This window comes from Protopterus annectens, chromosome 1.part1 (genome assembly GCF_019279795.1).
Source record: "Protopterus annectens isolate FY-2018-M chromosome 1.part1, PAN1.0, whole genome shotgun sequence".
Classification (NCBI taxonomy): domain Eukaryota; kingdom Metazoa; phylum Chordata; order Ceratodontiformes; family Protopteridae; genus Protopterus; species Protopterus annectens.
Genome location: NC_056726.1, coordinates 547,053,847 through 547,079,425, shown reverse-complemented (window position 1 = coordinate 547,079,425; position 25,579 = coordinate 547,053,847). Strand labels below are relative to the sequence as shown.

The 25,579-nt window shown below is 40.1% G+C and overlaps 1 protein-coding gene across 9 annotated transcripts in view; it reads right to left on the bottom strand.

The window, feature by feature from the left end:
• LOC122806326 (protein unc-13 homolog B-like) overlaps positions 1–10,701 on the bottom strand; it is a 2,554,726-nt gene extending 2,544,025 nt beyond the window's left edge. For 5 of the 9 annotated variants that reach the window (XM_044076650.1, XM_044076675.1, XM_044076685.1 and 2 more), the window contains exon 1: positions 9,910–10,701. The gene's annotated coding sequence lies outside the window, so the exon portion shown is untranslated. The remainder of the gene's footprint in view (positions 1–9,909) is intronic. The other 4 variants (XM_044076703.1, XM_044076711.1, XM_044076718.1 and 1 more) reach the window with 2 other exon arrangements.
• Between the last annotated feature and the right edge of the window lie 14,878 nt (positions 10,702–25,579).

The window sequence follows — 25,579 nt, the reverse complement described above, 5'->3', positions numbered from 1 at the left end:
GGTAAGATCTCCATACCCCCCATTTGTTGATATACCACATAACTATGGTTTTGTCTGTGAATACCTAGAGAGGCCCTGGACAGAAAAGAGGATGAAAGGCCTGCAGAGCCAACATAAGAGCTCTCATCTCTTTGATGTTGATGTGTTCATACTGCTGACAAGGCAACAATACTCCCTGAACCTTCAGGGAGCCAAATGTTGCTCCCTATCCCACATCTGAAGTGTTTGTGAACAGATCCTGAGAGGAAAGAGGAGGATGAAAAGGGAACTCTCGATTCAGAAACAACTGCTGAATCCAACACAGAAGTTCATTCTTGAGACAAGGGAGAAGAGAAACTGTAAAGTCTAGAGAATGCATACATCTACTCCACACTGACTTCAGAAACCAGTGGAACTTTCTCATGTGGAGTCTGTCCAGAGGGAGTATCAGAATGGTGGAAGCCATGAAACCTACAGCTCTCAGAAACTCCCTGGCTGTAATGGAGGCCAGCGGAAGAAGAGTTTGAAAGTAAGAAATGATAGTTAAGGCCTTTAAAGGAGGCATGGATGTCAGCTTGGCACCATCTGAATCCTGCAACCCAGAAATACATGATCTGAGGGAAGACTTTTTGAAGTTTATTGTGAACTTCAGGCAATGAACAGAAGAAATGTCAAAATGAAGAAGGAGAGGATGCCTGAATTAACAGGTCATCTAAGTAAGGATATATTTGGATCCTTTGAAGCCTACAAAAAGCAATCACAGGAATGAAGCATTTCGTGAACACCCTTGGAGCAGTAGAAAGGCCAAAGGTAAAATCACAGAACTGAAAATGTCAGGAAGCAACAGAGAAATGCAAAAACTTCTTGAAGACAGGATGGATCAGATTATAGAGATAAGCATCCTTGAGATCCAGAGATACCAGAATGGTCTGAGGGAGCAAGAGAGGAACCAGGGTCTGAAGGGACAACATCTGAAAGGAAGGCATCTTTAGAAAAGAGTTTAGATGAGAGTGGTTGAGAATCTGCCTCCAAGTACCCTCTTTTATGGGCACTAGAAACATTCTTGAATAAAATCCCTTCCCTCATTGGGAAACAGGCACATCCTGAACAGTACCTTGAGACAAGAGATCTCAAAGAAACTCTGGGGAGAAAAGTAAGTTGCTCCCAAGGCTAAGGAATGCCCATAAAAGGAGGACAGAAAATTCACACAATGAAGTAACCCTGATGAATGACTGACACAACCCATGAATCCTGGGTGATTCTAAGCCAAATAGAAAGAGAAATAGGACTGTGGCTGGGAACAGGCAGATAGTCAGACAGCACCTGGTTTGTCAGGAAAGAAAGGCTTTTGAATCCCTGCAGTTTGACTGGCCTTAGCAGGAGGAGCCCATTTACCACCCTTTTTACCTTTAGCAGGAGGGTGAGGATTGCCTACAAACAAAGGCTGGCTTAGAAGGGTAGTTTCTCTGAATTTTAGGCACAGGAGAAACAAATACATGTTTAAGTTCCTGTAAGGTCTTCCCCTTGTCCTGAAGAGACTTAAAACCAGCAGTCACTTCCCCAAACAAAAGTTTATTATGCATAGGAGCATCCATCAACTTAGCCTTAATATCATCAGGTAAAGGTTGAAGCCTAAGCCAAGAATACATACTCATTACTGAATCAACCCTAGAACAGGCATCTTCTGCATCATAACTACATTTGATAGAATTATGAACCACGTAAGAGGAAGTCCCTACCATGGAAAGAGCAGAAGATTTACTTGCAGAGTCTGCAAGATGATAAAAAAGTTGACAAGCCTGAGAAGAGTCAACATAAACCTAGATATATGGTCTGATAATTAACCGCCCTAAAAGCTAGGGTAGCAGAAATATAAACCTTCTTACCCAGCCTGTCCATGGTTCTGCTGTCCTTGTCGAAAAGCAGTAACTTGGATGAAGGAAGCAATAGAGATGGCTTATCAGAGGCTACAGACACCACCACAGAGGGGTCAGCAGCAGGACATTTGAACAAAAAGGAACAATCCTCAGGCACCCTATATAAAACCTATCAGATTTCTTGGGAGCAGGGAGCAGAGAATCAGGCACTTTAGAGGCACTGGAAAAAACATCCACTTAAGCAGCCAGAACAGGAGGAATAGCCACAGGTTTAGGAGATTCCATCTGCATTAACTCATAGTACTTGCTATGGTCATCAGAAACCTGGGCAAAATCCCACTTAAAAAATGCCATCATCCTAGAGACTGTCCCCAAAGGAAATTTCCTCAGAAGGAGAATCTGAACTACTAGATTCCTCCTCCTCAAACCCATAGTCTAAAGGAGAAAGAATCTGGGTAGAATAAGTAATGGATTCTTCATCAGGATCCAACACTTCCTCAGAAGAATTCAATTCCCTGGGTTTTTAAGCATAGAAGAGGACCAAGGAGAAGCAGGAACCAAAACCTCTTGAGGAGACCTTAATGACCATCTTCTTCTTTCGGCTTTTTCCCAGTAAGGGGTCGCCACAGCGGATCACCTGTCCTCTCATGATTGGCAGTGGAGTTTTATGGTGTCAAGTTACCAGCCCAACCTCCCACAGAAGGCACACACATGCACTCACACCTAGGGCCAATTTAGAGTGTCCAATCCACCTACAGCATGTCTCTGGGATGTGGGAGGAAACTGGAGCACCTGGAGGAAACCCACGTGACCACAGGGAGAACATGCAGACTCCGCACAGAAGGCACCCCAGCCGAGAATTGAACTGGTGAACCCCTTGCTGTAAGGCGGCAGCACCACTGTGGCCGTCCCAGGAGACCTTAATGATAGCAAAGCATGAAATAACCCCTGAGTAAAAGCCTGCCACTCACTTTGTATATCCCTAGGAGCAGAAAAAACATGTTTAGTTTTCTGTTTCTTTTTTAAGGAAACATCCATCCTAGAAAACTAAGGTGGCATTGACTCAGGATGGGATTCCACAACGATAGTAGGAACTTCTTCCCTAAGAAGAATCTGCAGAACCTCGATAAACCGCCTTGGAAACCATCAAGTATGGGTCCCCCAAACATCTGAAATACACAGCTGCAAAGACTCACCGGACATGCTGCCCACCAGATCCTCGCCGGCTTCCAACCCGTATGTGGCAGAGAAATCCAACAATACAGCCAGGCAAGCCTCCGGGTTTGTAACAACCTCTAATGAAACACCCAGCAGAGGGTGGACAGCGGAAGAATCCAATCTTACCTTTATCACTTTCTTCTTCCCTAACGGCTGACCCTCAGGGCAGGAAGTTCCATCTACAGTATCTTTAGCAAGAAGCTTAAGAAACAGGTTCTCAAGATACAATGAAAGGGAAGAAAGCCCACTGTAAAGGGTTTTCAGGACAAATGCCTGACAAATCGAACAAGACGTATGGTCGTGAGAAGCTCCTAAGCAAAAAAAAAGGCACTTGTTAGAGACCGTCTTCATGGGGAATCCGTTTCACACACTGGCATTTACCCTTCCTGGATGACATTAACCCCCTCCCCAAACAGCATAAAAATTTCAAGAAAAAGAACAAAAACCCTAACTGGGTACTTCTCTGCAGCAATGAGGACTTCCAGCAAACAGGAATAATCACTAGAATACAAACATACAGAAAAATGACAGAAAATGGACAAAGGCAAACAGACCAATGGTTAAAAACAGCATTCAGACTGGCAGCAAAGAAGTTCTGAAGATAGTATGCCTGAACATTGCCTTTATGCCCTACGCTAAGTGACGAACATTTAGGTGATGTTCACCATACCTTAAAGCAACAGTAGGCTTTGGTAGACTAGCCTAATGGACTTCCATGGCATGGTATCCCATAAGTTATGAATACTGCAGTGGTGAATGTAAGGACATCACATGATCCTGAGAAGGAACCAGGACTGATTTCTGAAAGTTTATTTTAAACCCCAAGCTTTGCAAGAGACAAACAAGTACAGTAGAGGTGCTAAAGCAAGGTCTTGGGGGAGGAAGTCTGAATGAGTAGGTCTTCTAGATGAGGAAAGATTTGAAGACTTCTCATCCTGAAAAAAACAATCACATGAGAGGCATTTGGCGAAAACCCTTGGGGCAGTAAAAAGGCCAAAAGGTATAGCAGTGAACTGAAAATGCAAGGAAAAAACAGAGAAATGCAAAAACTTCCTGAAAAACGGATGACTTCAGATGAAAAGATAAGCATCCTTCAGACCAGGGAAACTTCTGTAAGAAGAAAAGAAAACAGGGTCTGAATGGATAACATCCAAAAGGAAGGGATCTTCAGAAAGGTGTTGAGCTGAGAGAGGTCCAAAATGGGTCTCCAGGAGTCTCCTTCCTGGGAACCAGAAACATTCAGGAATAAAGTCCCTTCCCCTCTTGGGAAGGGGGCACAGCTTGAATGACGCCTTGTGCCAGAAGACCCTAAAGTAATTCTGACAAGAATGGAAGCTGTCCCCTCCAGAATCAGGAAGATCAGAAATAGCCTGAGAAAGTAAGTCTAAAACATACCTGGTCATATGGATCTGGTAATTAATAGCCCAAAAGAACAAGGTGGCAGCAGTATATAACTTCTTGCCGAGCCATTCCATGTCCTTACAGTCCTTGTCTGAAGGAAGCAGGTTAGTAGAAGGCAAAAGCTTAGAGGGTTTGTCTGAAGAGACAGACACTACAGAAGGGTGAGCAGAAGGACATCTGTAAAGAAACTCACACTCATTAGGCACTTTGTAAAATTGGTCAGTTTTCTTAGGGGCTGGAGGTTGAGAATCTGAGGCCGCAAAAGCTGTTGAAAAGATATCTAAAAGGGCAGCCAAGACAGGAGGGACAGCCAAGGACTTGGGGAACTCCTTCATACCTGAAATTGAATCCCTAAAATAGAGTTTTTCAAAGGGTGAGTATGGGCTAATAGAGTCTTCTTCCTCAGAGACATAATCCAATAGAGAGGGGATCTGAGAGGAATATGCCAAAGACACTGCTCCAGAATCCAATTCCTCTTCAGAGGAGTCCTGCTTTCTAACCCTCTTGTGTGGGGTAGAGGACCTAGGGGGAGCAAGGACAGAAACTCCTTGGGGAGGCTTCAAGACCATTAGTGCATTAACCTATAGGTAAAATCCTGCCATTCACACTGGGGATCTGTAGGAGCAAGGGAAACAGCCCTGTTTTTTTTTTTTTTTGAGGGATGTCTGCCCTACACACCCCAGGTGGTTCAGACCCTTACCTACATTCAACTAATGTAATAGTACTTTCCTCCCGAACAAGTATCTGTGGAATCCCCCTCAGTCCCCCTGAAATAGTCAGCCAAAGTTCCACCTCAACATCAGTAACAGATGTCTGCAGAGCCTCCGTCATGCAAAAAGTCAGATTCATGCCAGCCTCTGATATGGTTGCAGCAGAGGAATACAATGGAACAGCTGGACAATCCTCTGGGCTTTTATCAGCCTCTAGAGAGACATCCGAGAGAGGTGGGACAGCAGTCAAATCAGACCTAGCTCTTTTGCCTTATTCTTGGTAGACGGCTGACCTTTGAGACAGGAAAACTCCACCATAGCACCTTGTGCCAACAATTTAAGATGCTGGTTCTCCAATTAACTAGACAAGGAAGAGACACTACTATGTAGAGTCTTAGGGACAAAAGCTTTTCAGATAGAACACTCTGTATGGTTGTGAGAAGCACCCAAACAAGAGAGACACCATTTGTAATAATCTTTATGGAGAATCTGCCTCCAACACTGTCATTTTCCCTATGGAGAATCTGCCTCCAACACTGTCATTTTCCCTATGGAGAATCTGCCTCCAACACTGTCATTTTCCCTTTCTAGATGACATGCACACTCACATAACTAAATAAGAACGGATAAGAAGAAACCCCAGCAAGGCACTTATCTGAAGCACAGCTTAGTAAGCAATGTACAAGGAAGGAACGTTCAGAATGATGAATAATGATTGGGTCCAGATGGACTGCAAAGTTATAAGGTCTGTACGTCACCTTTATGCCCTACGCCTTGAGCGGGGAGCATACGCATGAGTTATGTCTTTGGTATGCTGGCCGGATGTTGGGCTACCCATGGCAGGGAATCCGTTTAGTTAAGAATACTGCAACAGTGATATGGAAGGACATCACATGTTCTTTAATTTCCAGGCCGAAAAAATTTCAAATAAAATAAAAAATAAATGGTCCTCAGAAGGGCACTATATGGTGTGCGTTGTTGTTGCACATAGGCTCATAGGAGATTAATAGGCTAATGGCCCTAGCCCAATATTATGGTCCCTAGGGGCAACAGGATGGCATGAGTTTCTGCCTATGCCTTTCAGTATCTTACAAATTGCCCTTGTCCAATCTGTGATTTCCCCATCCATAGATCCAAATTGTGCTTGTAGAGGGCCAGGGAAGGGGCTCTGCTTAATGTGACTAGGAAGCCTCTTCCAAAGAAGGGGCAATCTCTGAGTAACATCTCTCTCTCCAGTATATTTTGTCTGAGTCACTAAGTTTAGATCCCTGGATCATGCTGTTTGACTTGCAGATTTGTAGCATCTCCATCAGGGCTGGATTTGAGAGTGCACTGTAGGTCAGGCATAGGTCACCCTTTAATAGTCAGTAGGAGACAAAGTAAAGTGATAGCACTTTTTAGTCTATCTGCTTAGGACATGTTTACACCCTGTATTTTCTTTGTAAGGAGCCTCTGAGGTCACGCCAGCTGCTGTAGTGACTAGTCAATTGCATTGTACTCAATTATTGGTCAAATGAGGGCTGAGTACAAGGGGGTGCAGTGTATAAGAGATTAAGACAGCTGATGTAAGACTAAGTTCTACTGCACATTCAACCATTTTTGACTACCAGTACTTTCCCATAAGCACATCATTAATGCAAGGTTTATAACTGCTTTCTGATGAAAGATGCAGAATAGTGTTTAAAACTGTTCTGTCACTTCCTATGCACAGTGAATGGCATTAATCAGTGTTTCCCCACCATGAAATCTAACAAATTCTTAACTATGAGTAAAGCCTCGGTTTCCCTGTTGAGCCCCAGGTTTTTTTTTTTTTTTTTTAATGCTACAAGCAAGGGCAGAACCTTACATTGAAGCAAACTACACAGGCATTGGATACAAACAGGCAAGACTGCTCCGAAAGATAAACTAACCAAACCATACATACACAGCTGCATGGACTTAGGTAAGCTCCAGATGTGCATACAAGAGACCAGATCTAAGTAAAACTACTCTGCATGAACACAGCAGGCTAAACTTTGATGGTATGATATCACTTAAAATACTGAGGTACTGCTCCATGCTTCATCTTTCTCATTTCTCTAGTTATCAGACTAAGAGACGTGCAGAGGCAGGTAGAGGCATCACCATTTTTGTAACAATTTCCTGTCTTACCTTGTGCTTACTAATTAGTTAACTGTCATCTTGTAGGTGCAGCCATGCAGCTCATTCTCACCTGTATGTGCATTGCATAGGGCAGTTATAACATGTGAATCAAAGCAAAAGAGTGACCCCTTCTCCCTGGTTACATCAAGCCACTCCACCCCTGGTTAAGAAACAGCATCTCCAGTTGTTAACTCCTCCTTTTAAATTCCAATTTTGAGGGTGGGATGACGCATTCAGTGATGGGACTGTAACTTAGTGGGCTTTGATGCCAGTAAATCGAATGAAAATATTGAAATCTGACAGTAAACTCATAGGAATAAATCTCTAACATGTTAATGATCTACTTCCTGTGCCAAGGGTACAATGTTTGAATTTTTCTACCTTCATTTGCCTACTGTGTGACTTTGAGCAAGTTACCAAACAGTGGTTTGGGGCAACTGGGAATTTGGACTAAGCTCCTTAACGGTCTTCTGTAGTGCAAATTTAAGAACTATTTATAACCTTATATATTATAGCTATCTTAGATATGAAGATTAAAAATGAGAGATATTAAGAAACATAAATCGCCAAACACAAACAAAAAAAATCTTGCTCTGCTTAAACTTGCAAAGCAAACATATAAAACAGAAGACAGAGAAAACTAGGCACATATCCATATTAAATGGACCGTAGACTTTTACAAAAAGATATGTTAATATAACACATTCACTATTTTTATGCACTAATAGTAGCAGAAAAAAAGCACAAAAGCAGTCTTGCTGCTTTGGCTTTAATGCCTGTAAACCAAGCTTAAAATTCTTATTACTACTACTACAGGGCACATATTGCTGCTGTTATCTGACAAAAATCAGACAGTCTGCACACTTACTGTATTGTCTCACCTCTGACACACTTCTCAGTGACAACTACGCAGGCATCACTGCAAACTAACCAGAACCCCATCAGAGGAAGACGCAGAGGTGTCAACAGAGAGGAACACCACATTATAAAATAAACAGCTCTGTTCAGCTTTTAAATAAAGAAGTTATCATAATATATGTAGAAACTAAAAAGGAAGTGGAAAAATGGCTTACATAAAATAAAAAGTATTTGCACTTCCTTTCATAACTTTCTCCAAATATATATATATATATATATATATATATATATATATATATATATATCAAATTAAAATTCAAGTATTAAATTAATAACTACACGATTACCAGTGTGCATGAATAATTATATCCCTCAGACTCCCCTCATAAACACCTTAAGAAATGTAATTCCTTGGTAAATGCTCCTACACTAGTTATAACATTCTACTTAAACAGTTATATATGTGTGTGTTTTTACAAAGCGAGTAAATACAACCAATGTTGGTAAAGCCAGCATTGATCCAGTAGGAGACCACAAAACACACCTTCTGGGCTTGTCTATGACATCCCCCAACAAAAGAAGTCTATGTCTTAACTTGAAAATTCAGCATGGCAAGATAAAGAGGCTGGCATCAGCCTACAGTTAAACATGCAGAGGAGCTACAAATTCCTTGTTGCCCCACCCCAGCATAGCCTGAAACATGCACTCCCAATGTTTGGGACCAAGTATCCACTTTTTTGTCTTTACCAAATGTAAAACCTTTGTTTTACAGAGTTACACATGAAATGCAGGTACTTTAGTATGGTGCCAATTTAGCTAACAAAAGTAATGTCAGCTAATAAAAGTAAATACCAAACAAACATTAATATACAGGAGTGATAAAGCATGCAGCTTGTTTAATGGCTGGAATAAAAAAAAGCTCTACTGTCAGTAACAAAGGCAGAAAATGGCAAAACTGCTAAGAAAGCTATATCTTTGGCTTGCTTATATTTCACATTTGCATTACTAATCTGTGTTCATTTTTTTTTTCCATTACAGATTTAATCTGTTGGCTAAGTAAGCTATGAGAAGTTTCTAAAGATACAGTATATACAAAAATAGCCTAAATTAATTTAGCAAGAACAGGACTCTGAATTACAGCACGAAACTGGGGATTTATATAGTACAGCTAACAACTGGAGACCATCTACGTTAAAATAAAATCACCATATATTTCAAAACTCTCTGATCTACAAGCTTTCATAAGGTTAAACAGTACCTGCTTCATAAACAGCTTGATAAACAGAAAGAAGAGATCAGATGAACAAAACAAAACAGAAATAAATAAGGCTGAATGAAACAACAGAATGACAAAAGAAAACATAGGAGAAATAAGTTGTATGCAAAAATGACAGTTTATTACTGTTAGCTGTATTGCATTACTTCTGATAAGTGAGGTTACAATTTTTAAATAACCCTGCTGTTTCTTTAGTGTGAAGACATCCTTTTCACCTTCTGAGCTGATCCTCTTCTTGGGCATCTTCAGTATCCAGGAGAGGAGGCAGTTCAGATCACATAACAAGTAGATTAAATTCTTTGCCTGCTTTGAGTTACGAAGCTGCGTAACTATGAGCATGTACTGGAGTTCACAAGCTGCTGACATTCCAAGAAACTCTGCAGTTACAACTGCTTTTCTTTCTGCTAACTGAGAAACATCACACCGTATTAAAATTCTCACTACTTACCCCTTCATTTTGAATAAAAATACAAAAAAGGATACTGCATTTTCACAAAGTGTTTCAAAGTTTCCTCTTAGCAGCTGAAAATAAACATTTTGCAGACTTCTTACTCACATCTACAGCCTTTGCATGTTTTCAACTTAAGATAAAAAAAATATTGGGCTGGGTACAGTAGCATCCTCGCATCCCAGCAGATGTCCATCTGCTTGTATCAACTGAATGAAGGGTGCCCATATTCCATGCCACATCAGGTGTTGCTGCTGTTGCCCATCTGCCCTATTAGCTCCACATAGGAAAGAAAGCATTAAGGTCTGAGTAAACGTGCTGAACAAAACCAAGTAAAACATCAGAAAGGATGGGTACAAGAGAAACTCTCAGAGCTGGGAACTGTGAAGACCGATTTTCATTTCCCTGACAGATGCACAGCAGTCTATTGCCAGTCAGATCTCCTTCCTTACGATCAACACAAAATAAAAAAAAGCCTATCCTTACAAGTGTTTGTGTGTGAGAGAGAGTGAGAAGCACAGTGTACTGGTTTTTCATCTACAGCTGCTCTCTCCTGCCCAAAGCACTACACGAGCACGCATATACACACACACAATCAAATGTACAGCCCTCCTCCGACTGGGAAGTGCCATTTGGGTCATCACTTTTGCTCTAGAGGCTAAACAGCAGAAATAAAGATTGCATATAATTAAGAAGACAAATCCCGACTTCTGTGACAGGAAGAGGAGTGACATAAGTGAGGGCTGTTATTATTGTAAAAGAAAGAGAGACATCAATTTGTGGTAGCTCACATGGTCTAACGGAACATGCCAGACTGATTTAATACAGGCTTCTGGAGAAGAAAGGAGACAAGAAAAAGCAATGATAATTGTTGGAAATTAAAAAAAAAAAATCAGATTATCTTTACCACCTTCTTCCCACCCACCTACCCAGGCATGAGAATCTGCATGCTTTAATAATGAAAGCAACTGATACTTTGGTTACCCTAACAACAGTGTCACCCTGTGGTCCAACTATTCTCAGACAGCTCTGCTAAATGCACACAACTGGCTGATAAAAAGTTACACCTCTCATGCATACCATGAAGACTCAATTTAGCAGTTTGGCAAAAATAATAATAATTCTAAGAGTAAAAATAAACCGCAGCAGGACAGAAAATCCACAAAAGATGTTTATTGAGCGCTTTCGTTTGGTATAATGCAAAACTTCATCAGAATAGTCAGGAAGCAAGGAAAATTCCATGCATAAGGACAAAAAGGCTATTTAAAATAATTCTAAGAGCCATCATGCAAGAAAACCATCAGAAAATAATCCCTAGATGTATCTAATTATAATTTCAAATTCTACTAAGCCAGTAACTGCTGTAAATAATACAAGTTATACAGTAAAACAAAATGTACAGAGCTGCACAGAAAACAGCAACCAGTAGTGTTGTTTCAGGGTCCCTAAAACACATTAATTATAAACCCTATTTCTACAAAACAGTAAAGTCTGAGGGTTACTACTAAGCACATTGTCCATAACTGCACATTTTAGTTCTTGCAACAGTATAATTAATGACCTTGGTTCAATGCTTACAGTTGCCACATCCTTACAGTGAATACAGGCAAGTGCATGCAAAATGTCTTCTGTTATCCTGTCTGTAAACTGACTCAGGCACCTACTGCAACCTGACTGACAGGGAAGAGAAAGGAAGTAAACGTGCTTAAAACAAAGCCAACAGGCAATATTCAGACCACAAACTTTCTTTTTCTGGAAGTTTCTGAAGATCAACTCCTCTCTTATAGCTGGCAGTAATCTCCCCTCTGGTCTGCTCCTTTGATGTTTATGCTGCTGGCATATATAAACTGCATCCTTTCCTTTTAACTTCTGTTGCATGCATATTACTTTTCTGCAGAGCTCTGTAACATACTCCTACCTTGAAAATGTGACTTATTTTACATAAAAAGATAAGGTAAGTCTTACAAGTTCATGGCAGCTGCATACCTTAGCATTCATCAGTTAAGTTCTGCTAACTACAACCACCACACACCCATGCCTCTGTATGCCCACTATTGAAAACTCCTGCCTAGAAATTCACTCTGGAACTCTTGTATTTCACTACAGCCTACCTAGAGGAGAAACAAATTAACATCAATTCCTGCCTCATCCACCTGTCTCTCTCCTTCGTACTCAGGCCATCATTAAGGGAAACGGCACCCAGCCCCTACACACATAAACTGCATCACTCCCTCAAATACCCACACCACTACTAACCCAATTAACACTGACCCTCATGCATCTCCAAAGCACTTCCCTGGTGATAGCCCTTGCCAGACCACTCCATTTCCACAAGTCTGTCCCCCTCTCCCTAATGATATCATACACTGGAAGTCTTAAGTTTTCACCATCTGACCACACCTTCAGTGTATGTTATATTATAGGCTGGCAATTTCCTCTGCGTTTCATACATGGCATCAGTACAGAAAACAGTATTACTAATACTGTAGTCAAATCTATCCTTAAGTTTGTAAGCGCAGGCAGCATATGTAACCATTGCCCTCCCCCAAACTCAAACATACTGGGTGCAAAAGCAGCACACATTCCTTTGCCTCTTGATTGAAAAACCATGCCTGCGAGTGTGCATGTATTGGCATTTATACAAACATATACACATACAAATGTGCATGTGTATGTTTGAGTAGTTATATACACACACCGTTAGGTAGATGGATAGACAAAAATAGCTAGATTGACAGATAAACCAAAAGGTAAAAAAAAAAGTCTCACAGAGAAGACATTCAGTAAAAACTGTACGAAAGGTCTAACCAAGCTAGCGTTTACTGTAATACCTTAAATCACCGATAGTGGAGGCCCATGGGACACTACATAAATCCCATGATGTAATTAAGCCATGGTTGTTCAATATTTTTAATTTTTACAATAGGCAGTATAAAAATGTCTTTAAACTACAAAAAGAAATTATGCTGATGGGTAGCTTTAAATACTGGAAAGGGTTGACGCAATGCATTTCATGACAATGTCTATTGCTTCCAATACATTTTAGGTTGAATACACTTGCATTATCCTGCTGAAGCGTGGGTTTGTTTAGACATGTTTACTGTACTACTTTCCTAGCTGATGTGGAATAATGATATAAAAAAAACACAAATGCGTCTGTAGCAGTGGGACTGAAGAGGATGCACATCCAGCAAGAGATGTTATCATTGCTTATTTTATATACTCATTCACGTAACTATGCAGTCTACTCTGAAGGAAAAACTCATGTTACACTGCAGCTGAAGAATGTGTTCTTGATTTAAGTCATATGGGTGTAATTGTAATATGGATACTCTGTAACCTTATTTCACAATCGAAGTACAGCAAACACAGCTTTTCAAACATGGATAGAGCCATGCATTTTTGTTTCTTTAATAAGTGCTTCTTAGATGCAACTGTTGCTTCAGTGGACAGAAGGATGTACACAACAGCTTAACTAGGATCCCCACTCAGCTCTCGACCAAGATTCATTAAAAATCCACAAAAAAAGAACTGTCAGAGTAAAGTTGCTCTGCCCATCCCCCTAAAAGAGGAGGCAAGAGTGTTGGACAGATTAGGGAAATGGGCTTATGTGCCAGCAATCTTTAAATTACTATTAAGTTACACTGCTGAACTACTATGCACACTTGACACAACTTCCAGTTGTATCTTTGGTAACTTGCCTTTAGATGTCTAAAAAAAACAGTGGACACCCAAATGTGTACCCCACAGTCTACTTATAATGTAGCCATGTGCCTGACACCCAATGCAGCAGACGGCACAGAAACAGCAACTGATGCAGGCATTACCATGCATCAACATACCTTGATGCCGCTGTGAGATTTTGACAAAAGATACTCTGACTGTTCTTTCTTTGTGGCTGCTGCTGCTGCTACTACTACCATGACATCTGCTAGGGGTCCTATCTTTTGGGGGGATTGGCTCTACAATATCAAAGACTTTCCATGCCCTCTGTGCCATGAGATCTAGAAGGGTATCTGGAGGAGGAGTCACCCAGGATGCAGATGAACCAGACCCAAAACTTTCAAGGAAAAAGACTAATCTGGAAAATGAGTTTTAGTGGACCAACCACATTTCTGCTTCATCAATTTCAGGATGTCCTCAAATGTGACATTCTTCAAGGGGGATTTGACGGAACCTTCACCTAATCCAAATTCACGTCCTCAGTGACTCACTCAGGAGAGGAGTCTATATGCTTCTATTTGCACGTGTTTCTTTGGAACATGTTTTCTGGGATTCTAGTGGAGACAGGTTGGAATCACACTTGGAACTCGAATATCAAGTAGTCTCAAAGCCTCTGGGTTTTGACTGTCCCTGTCAATCTGAATTTGAGGCAAAAGGAACAGGTTCCACTGGGTATTGGAACAGATCTGAACTCGGTGTATTACAGCTTAGAGAGTGAACGGATATTATTTGAAGCATTCCAGGCAAGGCTACTCATTTATATTAAAAAACTAAGGCTGTTTAAGCAATCTCACCATGTGCTTTCCTTTTATGTTGCAGTTAGCATGTACGGCATTTGTATTTGACACGGAGTAACAGTGTACTGCTTATTTCAGTTCTGTGCCTTGTACATGTAACAGGAAGCTGATATTTGGCTTTGTCTTACATATTTGATTTTAGATTGACCTAACTACACTGACTGCCTAATGCACAAACACAGATTCATTTTAGAATTGACTGTAGCCGTTAGCTGTTGTCTTGTTGCTTGTTTATCAATATATTCAGCCGATAAGGTTTCTCTGTTGAGCACAGGCTTGAACGTTCCATGTTTGATTTAAACTGCTGAATGACGAATGCAAGCCTGAGTAAAACACCCAGTAATTTAGTGCAACTGTACCCCATAATTGCAACCTGTTGTATAGGTAGTTTATAGACTAAAAGCAAGGTCTAGCTGTTTTATAAAGGTTACAAACCCATACTGTCAAAATGAAGCAGTTTTTCTGTTTTTAGCCATAAGGAGCTGCTGCGTAATGCAAACTCTCTGGTTGAAGTGAATTTTGAAATGCCTGCTTGCTTGGTGGCTAGATGTATATGCTAGTAAGGTTCTCATTCCTAATGTATGTTTTATTCCTAGGTAAATCCCCCTCTAAAAAACTAACTAAAGACTTTCCTAACTGAAGGAAGCTGTCCTGCAACTGTACTCACACACAATTCACCTGGAGTCCAATCTACATTTGGCTAAGGTTAATACCCAAACCTGTATTGTAATCCTATATGCTTTAGTCTGCTGAACTGAGTCTAATGGCACCTTTAGTCTGTCCCCATAGTAACCTAGCTCACTCTATGTTTCTTAATTAACCTAGCTGACCATAACATTCTTTAATAGTATTACTAAACCTAAAAAGAACACCCTGAATTTTGTATTTTCAGTCTGCTCTCCCACTCCCACACACAGCTCTGCAAATTAGTCTCTGAACCCATATACTGCAGCTAACAAAGATTGAGAGGTTTGACTGATTTTTTTTTTCCATATACCTCGTGGTCTAGCTGGCCTCACTTCGCTCGACTCACTCTGCTCCTCTCCCTGCCCCCAATTTCCACCTGCCCCCCACTACACCTACATTTATTCTAACCCCTGACCAGTTGTCCAACCCCTAATTCCCTAACCACTAGCACAACCCACTGATCCTACCTCCCTCCCAACCTCCAGTTCAATTAGATCCCTCACTGATCCCAACCCCAACACACTCCCACACAACACACCTCCCACCTTACTCACAACCAACCAGGAATCCTAGTCATTCTTCTCAAAGTAGTATCATGTTACCCACACTAATATCCCTATCACTAGCTCTACTATCACTAACCTTCCTAACTTCTGTATAAACAGACCAACCACTGTACAATTATTCCTATTACACCACCCACACTAGCCCATCCACTCACACTTCTACATCTGCCCCACAATCATAAATCTCACAACTACATATTACTCACTAACCAAAGTGACACCATCTCATCACACTAAGAAAAACTCAAGTTCACAAACAATTAATACTAAAAAGCATATACTCACACTCCTACAAACTCTGCTAACCTCTGGTGACATTCACCCTAATCCAGGTCCCCTCTCTGCCAGATACACATCTACCCTGCTGATCTTAAATCTCAACATAAGTATCACCAACAAGCTAACACACCTACATGCATTCATAGCCCACTATAACCCTGATGTACTCACCATTACAGAGACTTGGCTTAAACCCAGTATCCAAGATGAAGACTTCCCCAGGGTATAATACACTTAGATTTGATAGAACAAACAGGAAAGGAGGAGGAGTAGCCATTCTCTTTAAAAACACCCTTAACCTCCAGCTCCTGCACACCACACCACCCACTTTTCAAAATGCTGAAGTCCTATTTTCTGCCCTATCCATAAGAAACACCAAGATCATCAATATAATATGCTGCTACATATCACCAGTCAACAACTCACTCATAACAGAAGACATCCTACACTGGACAAAGGACAACCTACCACAGGAAACAATCCTACTAAAAGACCTTAACACTGACTGGGCAGCCTGTAACTCCAGCAGCCCCTCTACACATATAACTCTATATGGGTTCTCTCACCTAATTGAACACCAAACTAGAATAGGTGAGAAAACAAAGAGAAACCATACTGGACTGGACACTAACCAACTATCCAAAACAAAATTATACAGTAGACAGTCTCCCAGATGACCTAAGTGATCATGTCCCCACCTTCCTACTCCACAAACGCTCCAATCACCCCAAACCAATAGTCTAAAAACTCATAAGGGATGACAGTAACCTTACCCTACAATACCTAAATACTGTCCTAAGCCACTTCAACTGGGAACCACTACGAACCCTAGGGTTAGACCAGGCAGTAGAATACTTCAATTCTACCTTCTCTAACATCCTTAACAGTCTAGCTCCCAGTAGAAAGATCAGAGTTAAAGCCAGCTATGCACCCTGGCTAAGTAGGGACACTAGAGCCTTACTAAAAGCTAGAGACAAAGCCTGGAAAATATGGAAAACTGACAAAACCCCTATCTCCAGGCAAAACTATCAGCAGCTTAGAAACAAAGCCAAGGCTGAATCCAAAATAAACAAGTGAAACTATTTTCTTAGTGCCCAAAACAAATATTCAAATAATCCACAAAAATTCTGGCATGCCATTAACTCCCTACTAAAGCCCAGCAAAACCACTTCTCCAGCACCCATCTCTACTAATAATACCTAGGCATAGCTTCTCAATTTAATAACCATTTTACTAAGTCCATCTTAGCCCTGTCCAGTCATATAACCAAATATAATCTACCTCAATCACAAACCAGCCTATCCCACATCACCCCATCTTTCAGCCTATCACCAGTGCCCACCACAACTATCAAAAAACTCCTCCTAAAACTAAACCCAACCACACTGGCAGCCAAAAACACACCTTCTGCATACCTAAGAATGGCTAGTGACTCCCTATCATATCCTGTCTCCATCCTAATCAACCCCTCCATACTAGAATACTACATACCCAAACTCTGGAAAGTATCTCACATCATTCCTCACCATAAAGGAGGTAACTCCTATGAATTCTCCATCTACCGACCTATTACCATTCTTTGCCCCTATCCAAAATTCTTGAGAAATGCATCCACTTGCAAGTGATGAAATTTCTCAACACTCGCAATCTACCACACAACATGGTTTCCGTCCACATCACAGCACTACCACAGCCCTTCTATCCTTCACTAATCATATAAACCCTCACAGGAATGATAACAAATATGTATCACCCATTTTCCTAGACCTCTCAAAAGCATTTAATATGGTCTCCCACTTTATTCTACTAGACTCACTAATATCACTATCCTTCACGTCATCCACTATAGACTGGTTCAGAAGTTACCGATCTGACAGGCAACAATCAGTTCATAACTTCCAACCACCATAGGAGTCCCACAAGGATCTATACTAGGCCTACTATTTTTCTCTATTTTCACAAATAACCTCAATAGCTCTACACAACATGCCACACTCATACAATATGCAGATGATTCAAACCTGATCTGTTCCGCTTCATCCTCCACTACCCTACATGCACTCAATCAAGATACTTTTAACTGAGTAGAAAAATGGATATCAGGTATCCAATTAATTCTAAATCCCAAAAAGATTTAACTATCACCAGCTGGGCACAGCCTACAATATTGTCAAATATCCTGAGAAAACCCCCCTATTACCCAACCTACTTACGGTCTACACTGCAAACCGGCACCTAAGATTTAGTGAAAAATCTCTCCTCTCCATCACCAAGGCTAACAATAATGCAGGGAAAGCACTCTACTCCCACACCATTGCCAGAAGTTGGAACTCTCTTCCCCTATCAGTGTCCAATACACCCCCCCCCCACATCCATATTCAAAAACTCCCTCAAATCGCAACTTCTCAGTACATGGTTATGCCCTTGTATCACATAACCCTTCCTACACTACAAACTCCCCATACTGCCCTCTGATCCCCTGTAGGTTTGGTCATCTGAAAAAGTACTCAACTGTAGAATCTTACTTGATTACTTGATATATTTTCTTCTCTTACCAATGTGTAACTGACACTGTCTTTTTATCTATGTTCTATAACTTATCTCACCTGGAGTATCTTAGTAATTTCTAGTCATATTGCTATGTTCTGCATACATGAGACAACCTGTTTTGTGCATTATGCTGGATTAACTGGAACTGACATTGTCTTTTACCAATGTTCTAGGTCTTCTTTTACCTGGAGTGTTGTATTAATTTCTTGTTATATTACTATGCTCAGCATACATGATGTAATCTGTTTTGTGTATTATGCTGGATGTAGGTATTTGTATAACTTGATGCCGGAGCTTTTCTCCCTGGGCCTCTGCTGAAAATTGACCTAGTCCAGTCGGAATTTTCCGGTTAACAAATGCAAAATAAAATAAATAAATGTGCTTTCTTGGACAATTCAAAGCCCTTTCTACTGCCTCAAAAGCTGATGGTACAATTTCAGCTGAGGATGCAGTCTTCCTATCAACTGACTCAAGAAGCCTCCCAGCTCGAGTCTGTATTACATGATCGAAGGTTTAGTCAGTCAAATAACTAAACATCAATAATTAAATGTCGAAGACTCAAAACCGCGAATGGTAGTTTCCACACAGGGAAACAATGCTGTTGCCCTACAAAAAAAAAAACAACAAACACAAATCGCTTTGCCCCCCCCCCCCCAACTAAATACACCAACTCCAAGATCGCTCCACATTGTAGAAAGGGCAAAATCTGCATAATGGCCAAACTACTTATTTCCCTGTGTGGAAACTGCCATTCGCGGTTTTGGGTCTTCAACATTTAGTGATGGACGTTTAGTTATTCAACTAACTAAATGTTCGATCATGTAATATAGACCCTCCCAGTTCCAAACAATGTCAGCCATGAGGAAGATCTCAGACTCAAGTTGTCAAGTACCAAGCCACTGAGGGGAAGGAACAGGTCCAAGAACCTTGTGGGTCAACTCCACTACTGGTACCCCAACAGACATTTCGGCTCTGGGACTAGTCCCAATCTCAGAACTGCAGTCGAGAGAGTAAGGGATGTAGTCAAAACCAACGTTTCTTGGACTTTTTGATTTGTCTGAGGTGTGCTGAAGAATTATGACCCATAGGAACCAGTTCTGAATACTGAACTGGTATTGGATAAAAATGTGATGAGGTCGATGGGCTTGTACCTGTACCTCCCCTCAGGGATGACTCCAGGCCATCTCCCAGTTGGATCTATGTCCTCAAAAATGTTGTCATTTGGTTGATATTCATTTCTGTCAGACTTATGGTGGATTGGACCTGATGAAGCGCATATGTATGCGTGAAAGCGCTTGTTTGTTTTAAAATAAAATTTGATTTTTATTTATCGTGGTGGTTCCTGGCAGTATTTCTTCGTGGATTGGACCAGCACTGATGATGATGCTACTGATGAGGACCAAGATGGGCATTTGTCTTGAACGATCAGTCTTTTGAGCCTAGGGCTAACCAGCTCCAGGAAAAAGTAGCTCAAGAGAAGTGAGTTCAGAATCCACTGACAGGTGGATCCAAGTGCGTCATAATTTTGGGCATGAGACCCAAATGAGTAGTTGGATTTTAAGATTTTTTTCTCATCTTGTTCAGCCTTTTCTCATCTAATTTCTTTTCTTCAGTCCTTTTCTCTAAAAGCTTCTTCTTTGTGTTTTTCTTTCTCCTTTCTTTTCTCAGAAGACAGAGCTGGAGTAGAAGACACCGACTGTTGGGGAAGCAAGCCTTTAACAATCAGTTTTCAACTCCTAACCTGTATAGTTCTAAAGCCAAAGGCAGCGCAGATATCTCAGTTTTCCTGTAGATGAACATTAACCTAAACAGTATACACACAGGGAAATATGATCTTGAGGAGGGACCTTATGTCCTTAGGCTGAATACTTTTTAAAACCTAAAGTTTTGTCTGACATCAGAATACCATCAGAAAAAAACTAACACCAGAACAATTTAAACGACATCTAAGAAAAACTATCCAGTTATCCTTTTCTAATCAGTATAATATAACCATGAAAATATTTAAAAAAAACTCACAATAGATAAAAATATAATAGAGAATAAATACTAAACTACTGGAATCTAAACCTAAAACTACAATATGCTTTACTAATTCTACAAAAACACTAAAGGGAGGAGTCGAGCAGGAAAATATTAAGAAAACTTTCACTTATCATGAATAAATTGCAAGAGCTCTTGGATAACACTTCTGGACAGAAAGAGTGGCAAATGACGTCTGAGGTAATTTAGGTACACGGACAGAATTGTTGGTAGAGGAGGGCACAGAGCCTCAGATCCAAAGCTCTGGAAGACAGTGCTGAGATTGGATTCGATCAGATCCAACAACCCAAACATTGGAATCTATGAAAACAGACAACATTAGATCCAAGGGATAGCTCATATATTTAGGAAAGATTAGATAAGGTATTTCATACCACAAGGTGAGAGATTCAGGAATATGCTTAGCCCAAATTATGGCCTCCAGAAATGCACTTTTCCCCAGAAGAATAAGTTAAGAGGACAAAAAGACAGGCTCAATAGCATGAATAGTAAACCACACCAGTGGTAAAATGGAGTCATATCCCATGGAGATGAAGGTAACAGCCTCTTGGGGGATTGGTAGTGGGGAAAGATTAAATTTAAGATGAGACTTAACTAGTACAAGCACAAAAGCTTATTATGAAATTTACTTACTCAACTGGGTAGAGACCAACTTTCAGTGGAGACTTGAAAAGAAAAGTTCCAGATGTGCCATGGAAGGCTTAAATTGTACAGCCCTTAACTTTAACTGCACTTTAACAGTGGTGCAGTGAGATTAGCATTGCCACCTCATACTGCTGGTCTCTGGTTAAGTTCTTTGCAGTAGCTTCTTCTCTGTGGACTCTGCATGCCCTTCCCACATCTATATGGGTTTATCCATGTGCTCTTCTTTCCTACAGCACCCAAAATACGTGACTTAGGTGAACTGGAATTCCGACAATATTTCTGTAGGTAAGAGTGTGTGTGTGTGTGTGTGTGTGTGTGTGTGTGTGTGTGGCTATCTTACTACAGACCTTGCTTGTCAGAGGTAGTATTAGTGTTTGCATGTGAAAATCATTGTTTTTGGCTTGTCAGAGACATTGCGCACAAATGTGTACGTGGGGTGGTGTGTGTGAAAAAATATCATCTGATTTTTATCTGTGGGGACATGGTATCGCAGGGTTCATATCACAATTTTCAGAGAAGAGATAAAGAAAAAGTTACCAAAATATTGTATTTCAAACTGCAGAGAGCAGCCAAACCCTTAAAGCTTCTAGCAGACCATAAATTCCATGTTGTATATGTGGATTTGAACACAGGCTTAAATGAAAAAGAAAAAGTAAAAAAAAAAAAAACTAAAATGTACCTCAAGGCATTTAGAACTCCATGGCTTCTGGGAGTCTATTAGCCCTCAGTTTAATTCAATTACTTCCCCCACAGTTACGGCAGTGCATTACTGGCCAGTTAGGACATGTCAAAAGGATGCAAGAAAAAGCTAAAGAGTAAGAAAAAATGTCAGAATGGCTTTCTAAAGTAATCTGGATAGTGTGAGGAAGCAGTGGGAGGCCATGGAGACCTTTGCTAGACTACCACTTCACCTAAGGCCATCCTGGAGAAGAGTGACAAAGCATGTCTCAGCTGCATGAATTTCCATGCATTCTCCCTCAAACTTTGTCCCTGATTCTTTTGCTATAACAAGGTATATTTTCTCCCAGTTTCAGAGGATTCCATGTATTAAAATTTGTTTTGCTAGGCTCAGCTGCTGCCATAGAGATGTTAAAACAGTTTGGACAGTGTGGACAGCACAGCATTTACATATAATGCATACAAAAGATAAAAGAATGTGGCAAGGAAATATCTAACATTATATTACCCTCCTAACACACACACACATACAGCTAAAGCTAAACATTTTTAGCACAGACAGTACTGACATGGGGGCAACTATAACACCTTGTGAAAACAGTGCATTGCTCTAAATATCAAAAATAAGGAGGCAAACTATATACTCAGAATGGAATAAAAGAACTCAAGAGACAAATAATTCTGAAGCAAGGAAAGACTACAGACTGGACATGAAACTGGGTGGGAAGTACAGTATTTTTGTTGGAGAGAGAAGGAACCGGTTATCAGTAAGATGTCTCCAAAATGATAAAATGCGGAAAAGGGTGAAAAAAGGTCAATTAAGAGGTCAAAATGAGGCAAAGTTAATTACCAACTTAAGTTAGCCACAGAGAAGGAAGAGACTAGTGTAAGGAGTGATGGAGAAAATGAGAATTCCAGGCCCAGAGAAGCAGAGGACTATTGGCTCCAGCTTTAAGCACTTGCAAGTTGACTTTTGCTAATTTTTCCCCAGTCCGCTTGGTACCCGCTTTCACAAGGTCAGTAAAGTACCAACTTTTCAGGACAATCTTTTCTCCAACCACTTAATAAAATTATATCAGCTTTTGTAAATTTAAGGTAGTATTTACTGATCTATTTTAACATATTTTTGTTCTGGGTCTTCTGCAATAATTTACTAAAATTTGTTTTTAATCTGTAAAATTACTATCCAATCATTTTAATACTCAAATAGATAAATAAACAAGACTGCCTTTCACAATCTAACAGAAATCCCTTAGAATGAAAGATTCTGCTACACAATAAGGATGCTTTACAAATTAGACTGAAAGGTGCAGGTCTTAATTATCCAAAAATTGTATCTTTCACCATTTCTCAGTCCTTGTAAAAATGTCTTTATGACTCTCTTATTCATTTATGTACTCAGCTACCCTTTTATACTTAAGCGCCTTTTTACGAAGGCTGTTTCAATCACCCACCACCCTATCTATGAAGCATTACTTCTCCTATCGCCCTTAAACAGTCTGCATTACAATGTTTTTTTCCCCTGATGCTTTGATAAACCAGGTCACTATCATCACAATAACATCCCGCAGTGAAATCCATTAATATAATATACTGTGCATCTACCATACTCCCTTTGCAACAAGTACGGGATAGACTGGTCAGGGATGGATCACAGCCATTATTACACAGTCTGAAAGAACTAATATTTAAGGAACACATTAAAATTTGCAACTTTATTCATTGAAGATTAGTGTTATCAGGGTGTCTTTTCTCTCTCTCTCTGTAGTGGAATCAAAGCATATGTTAGGGTTACCACCCAGAGAAACACAGATATGCACACATATAGATTAAAAAAAGGTATACCTGTTTTTCTTGCCAAAAAAGTACACATAGTATAAAAACAGAAACGATATGTTGATGGGAACAGTAGGTATAATTTTAAAATTAATAAGCACAAATAATATAACAGGGAATGTTTTTTTTCCCTGAAAACTTATCACATCACACCCATCATGGCTGCACAACAGAAAGGGTGAGAGCATCAGATGCAAAACTGTAATAGTACAAGACGAGCATAAAATCATTACTGTATGTAAAACTAGCACACGAACAGCCAGCAAACTTCTCAGTGAGGTAGAAATGGAATGCAGATGACTACACATTCTATTTCACACCTCTGCATGTGATCTTTACACTGGGATGCATGAGTGCGCTTAGAGCCAGCTCCAGCAGTAGGTGACCTAGGAAGATGCCCAGGGCCCACTGGGGGCTGACACAACATATGTTTTTTAATGCAAAACAGCTTCATTTTTAACAAAGAGAAAATAGAATGTGGTGCAGGCAAATGGTTCCACCAAACGATAAAAGCCAATGTACAGAAAAATATAGTAGAAGCAAACCACAGCCAGTATCCTGAAAAAAAGAAACTTTTAATGGTGAGCGCTTTCGCGACAAGTTTTGCCGCTTCATCAGGCAACACACAACATCTCTTTACTTTGGTATTTAAAATATATTCCAACTAATAAAAACTCCTATGTAATTAAGTCAATTAAAAGCATTAACAAGACAATTAAAATTTAAAACCATAGATGCAAATTGTCATCTAAGTTCCTTGCCTGTAAAACTGGCTTTATGGGGGAAGGGGCTCAATGATCAGGCTTCCATAAAGCCAGTTTTACAGGCAAGGAACTTAGCAAGATGACAATTTGCATCTATGATTTTAAATGTTAATTGTCTTGTTAATGGTTTTAATTGACTGTTAATTACATAGGAGTTTTTATTGGTTGGAATATATTTTAAATACCAAAGTAAAGAGATGTTGTGTTGCCTGATGAAGCGGCAAAACTTGTCACGAAAATGCTCACCATTAAAAGTTTCTTTTCTCTGGATACTGACTGTGGTTTGGTTCTACTATATTTTTCAGTACATTAATTTTTAACAGTTTTACTTTAAAGATGCACCACACTCTGTGCAGCTTTACACACAAACGCACAACACCCAAGATTTAAACACACCACACATTACAGCAGAGAACAAACTGCTGCTGCACTTCACTTCTCAAGCCTCAGTTTAGGACAACTGTTGGGTACATGCCTGCACCGACACCTGTGTTTCTTCATCTGTGGTTTCCATCAAGGACAAACATTCAATAGATGGATTACCGCACCACCTAAGGGAAAGGAGAGCTTCTGGAAGCCAAGGTCACTAAATGAGTCTGAAATACAGGGATTCCACCCATACTTCGTATTTCTGCATCAAAGGACCAGAAACATCTGTTGCTAATGTGTGTATGTTACTTGCAAGGTAATAATACACAGTTAATTAGCTTCCATTAAGTATACTTGCCTTAATTGTCATATTTGTTCTAACATACTGCAGCTTTTGATTTGTATAACTTGTATAATTGAGGCATTTATTTTTACTCATTTTTATAACTTCTCATAGTCTGTACTTTTTTCATTTTTTTTAAACACCTTTATTAAATTATCACTTAAGGCATAGGTAAACATATATCAACAGAAACCAAAACAAACCATATTAACGTTCCATTTATATATACTATGCATTACATATTTTTTTCTTTGTAATTGTCATCAGTCCAGCAATACATAAATTGCTGAATTCTTGTCTACCCTTAAACCTCACTCCTCCTCCTGAACATTTTCTGTATGAATTATTTCTACAATTTCCATTTATTTCTATGTAATTTGCTACTTCCCT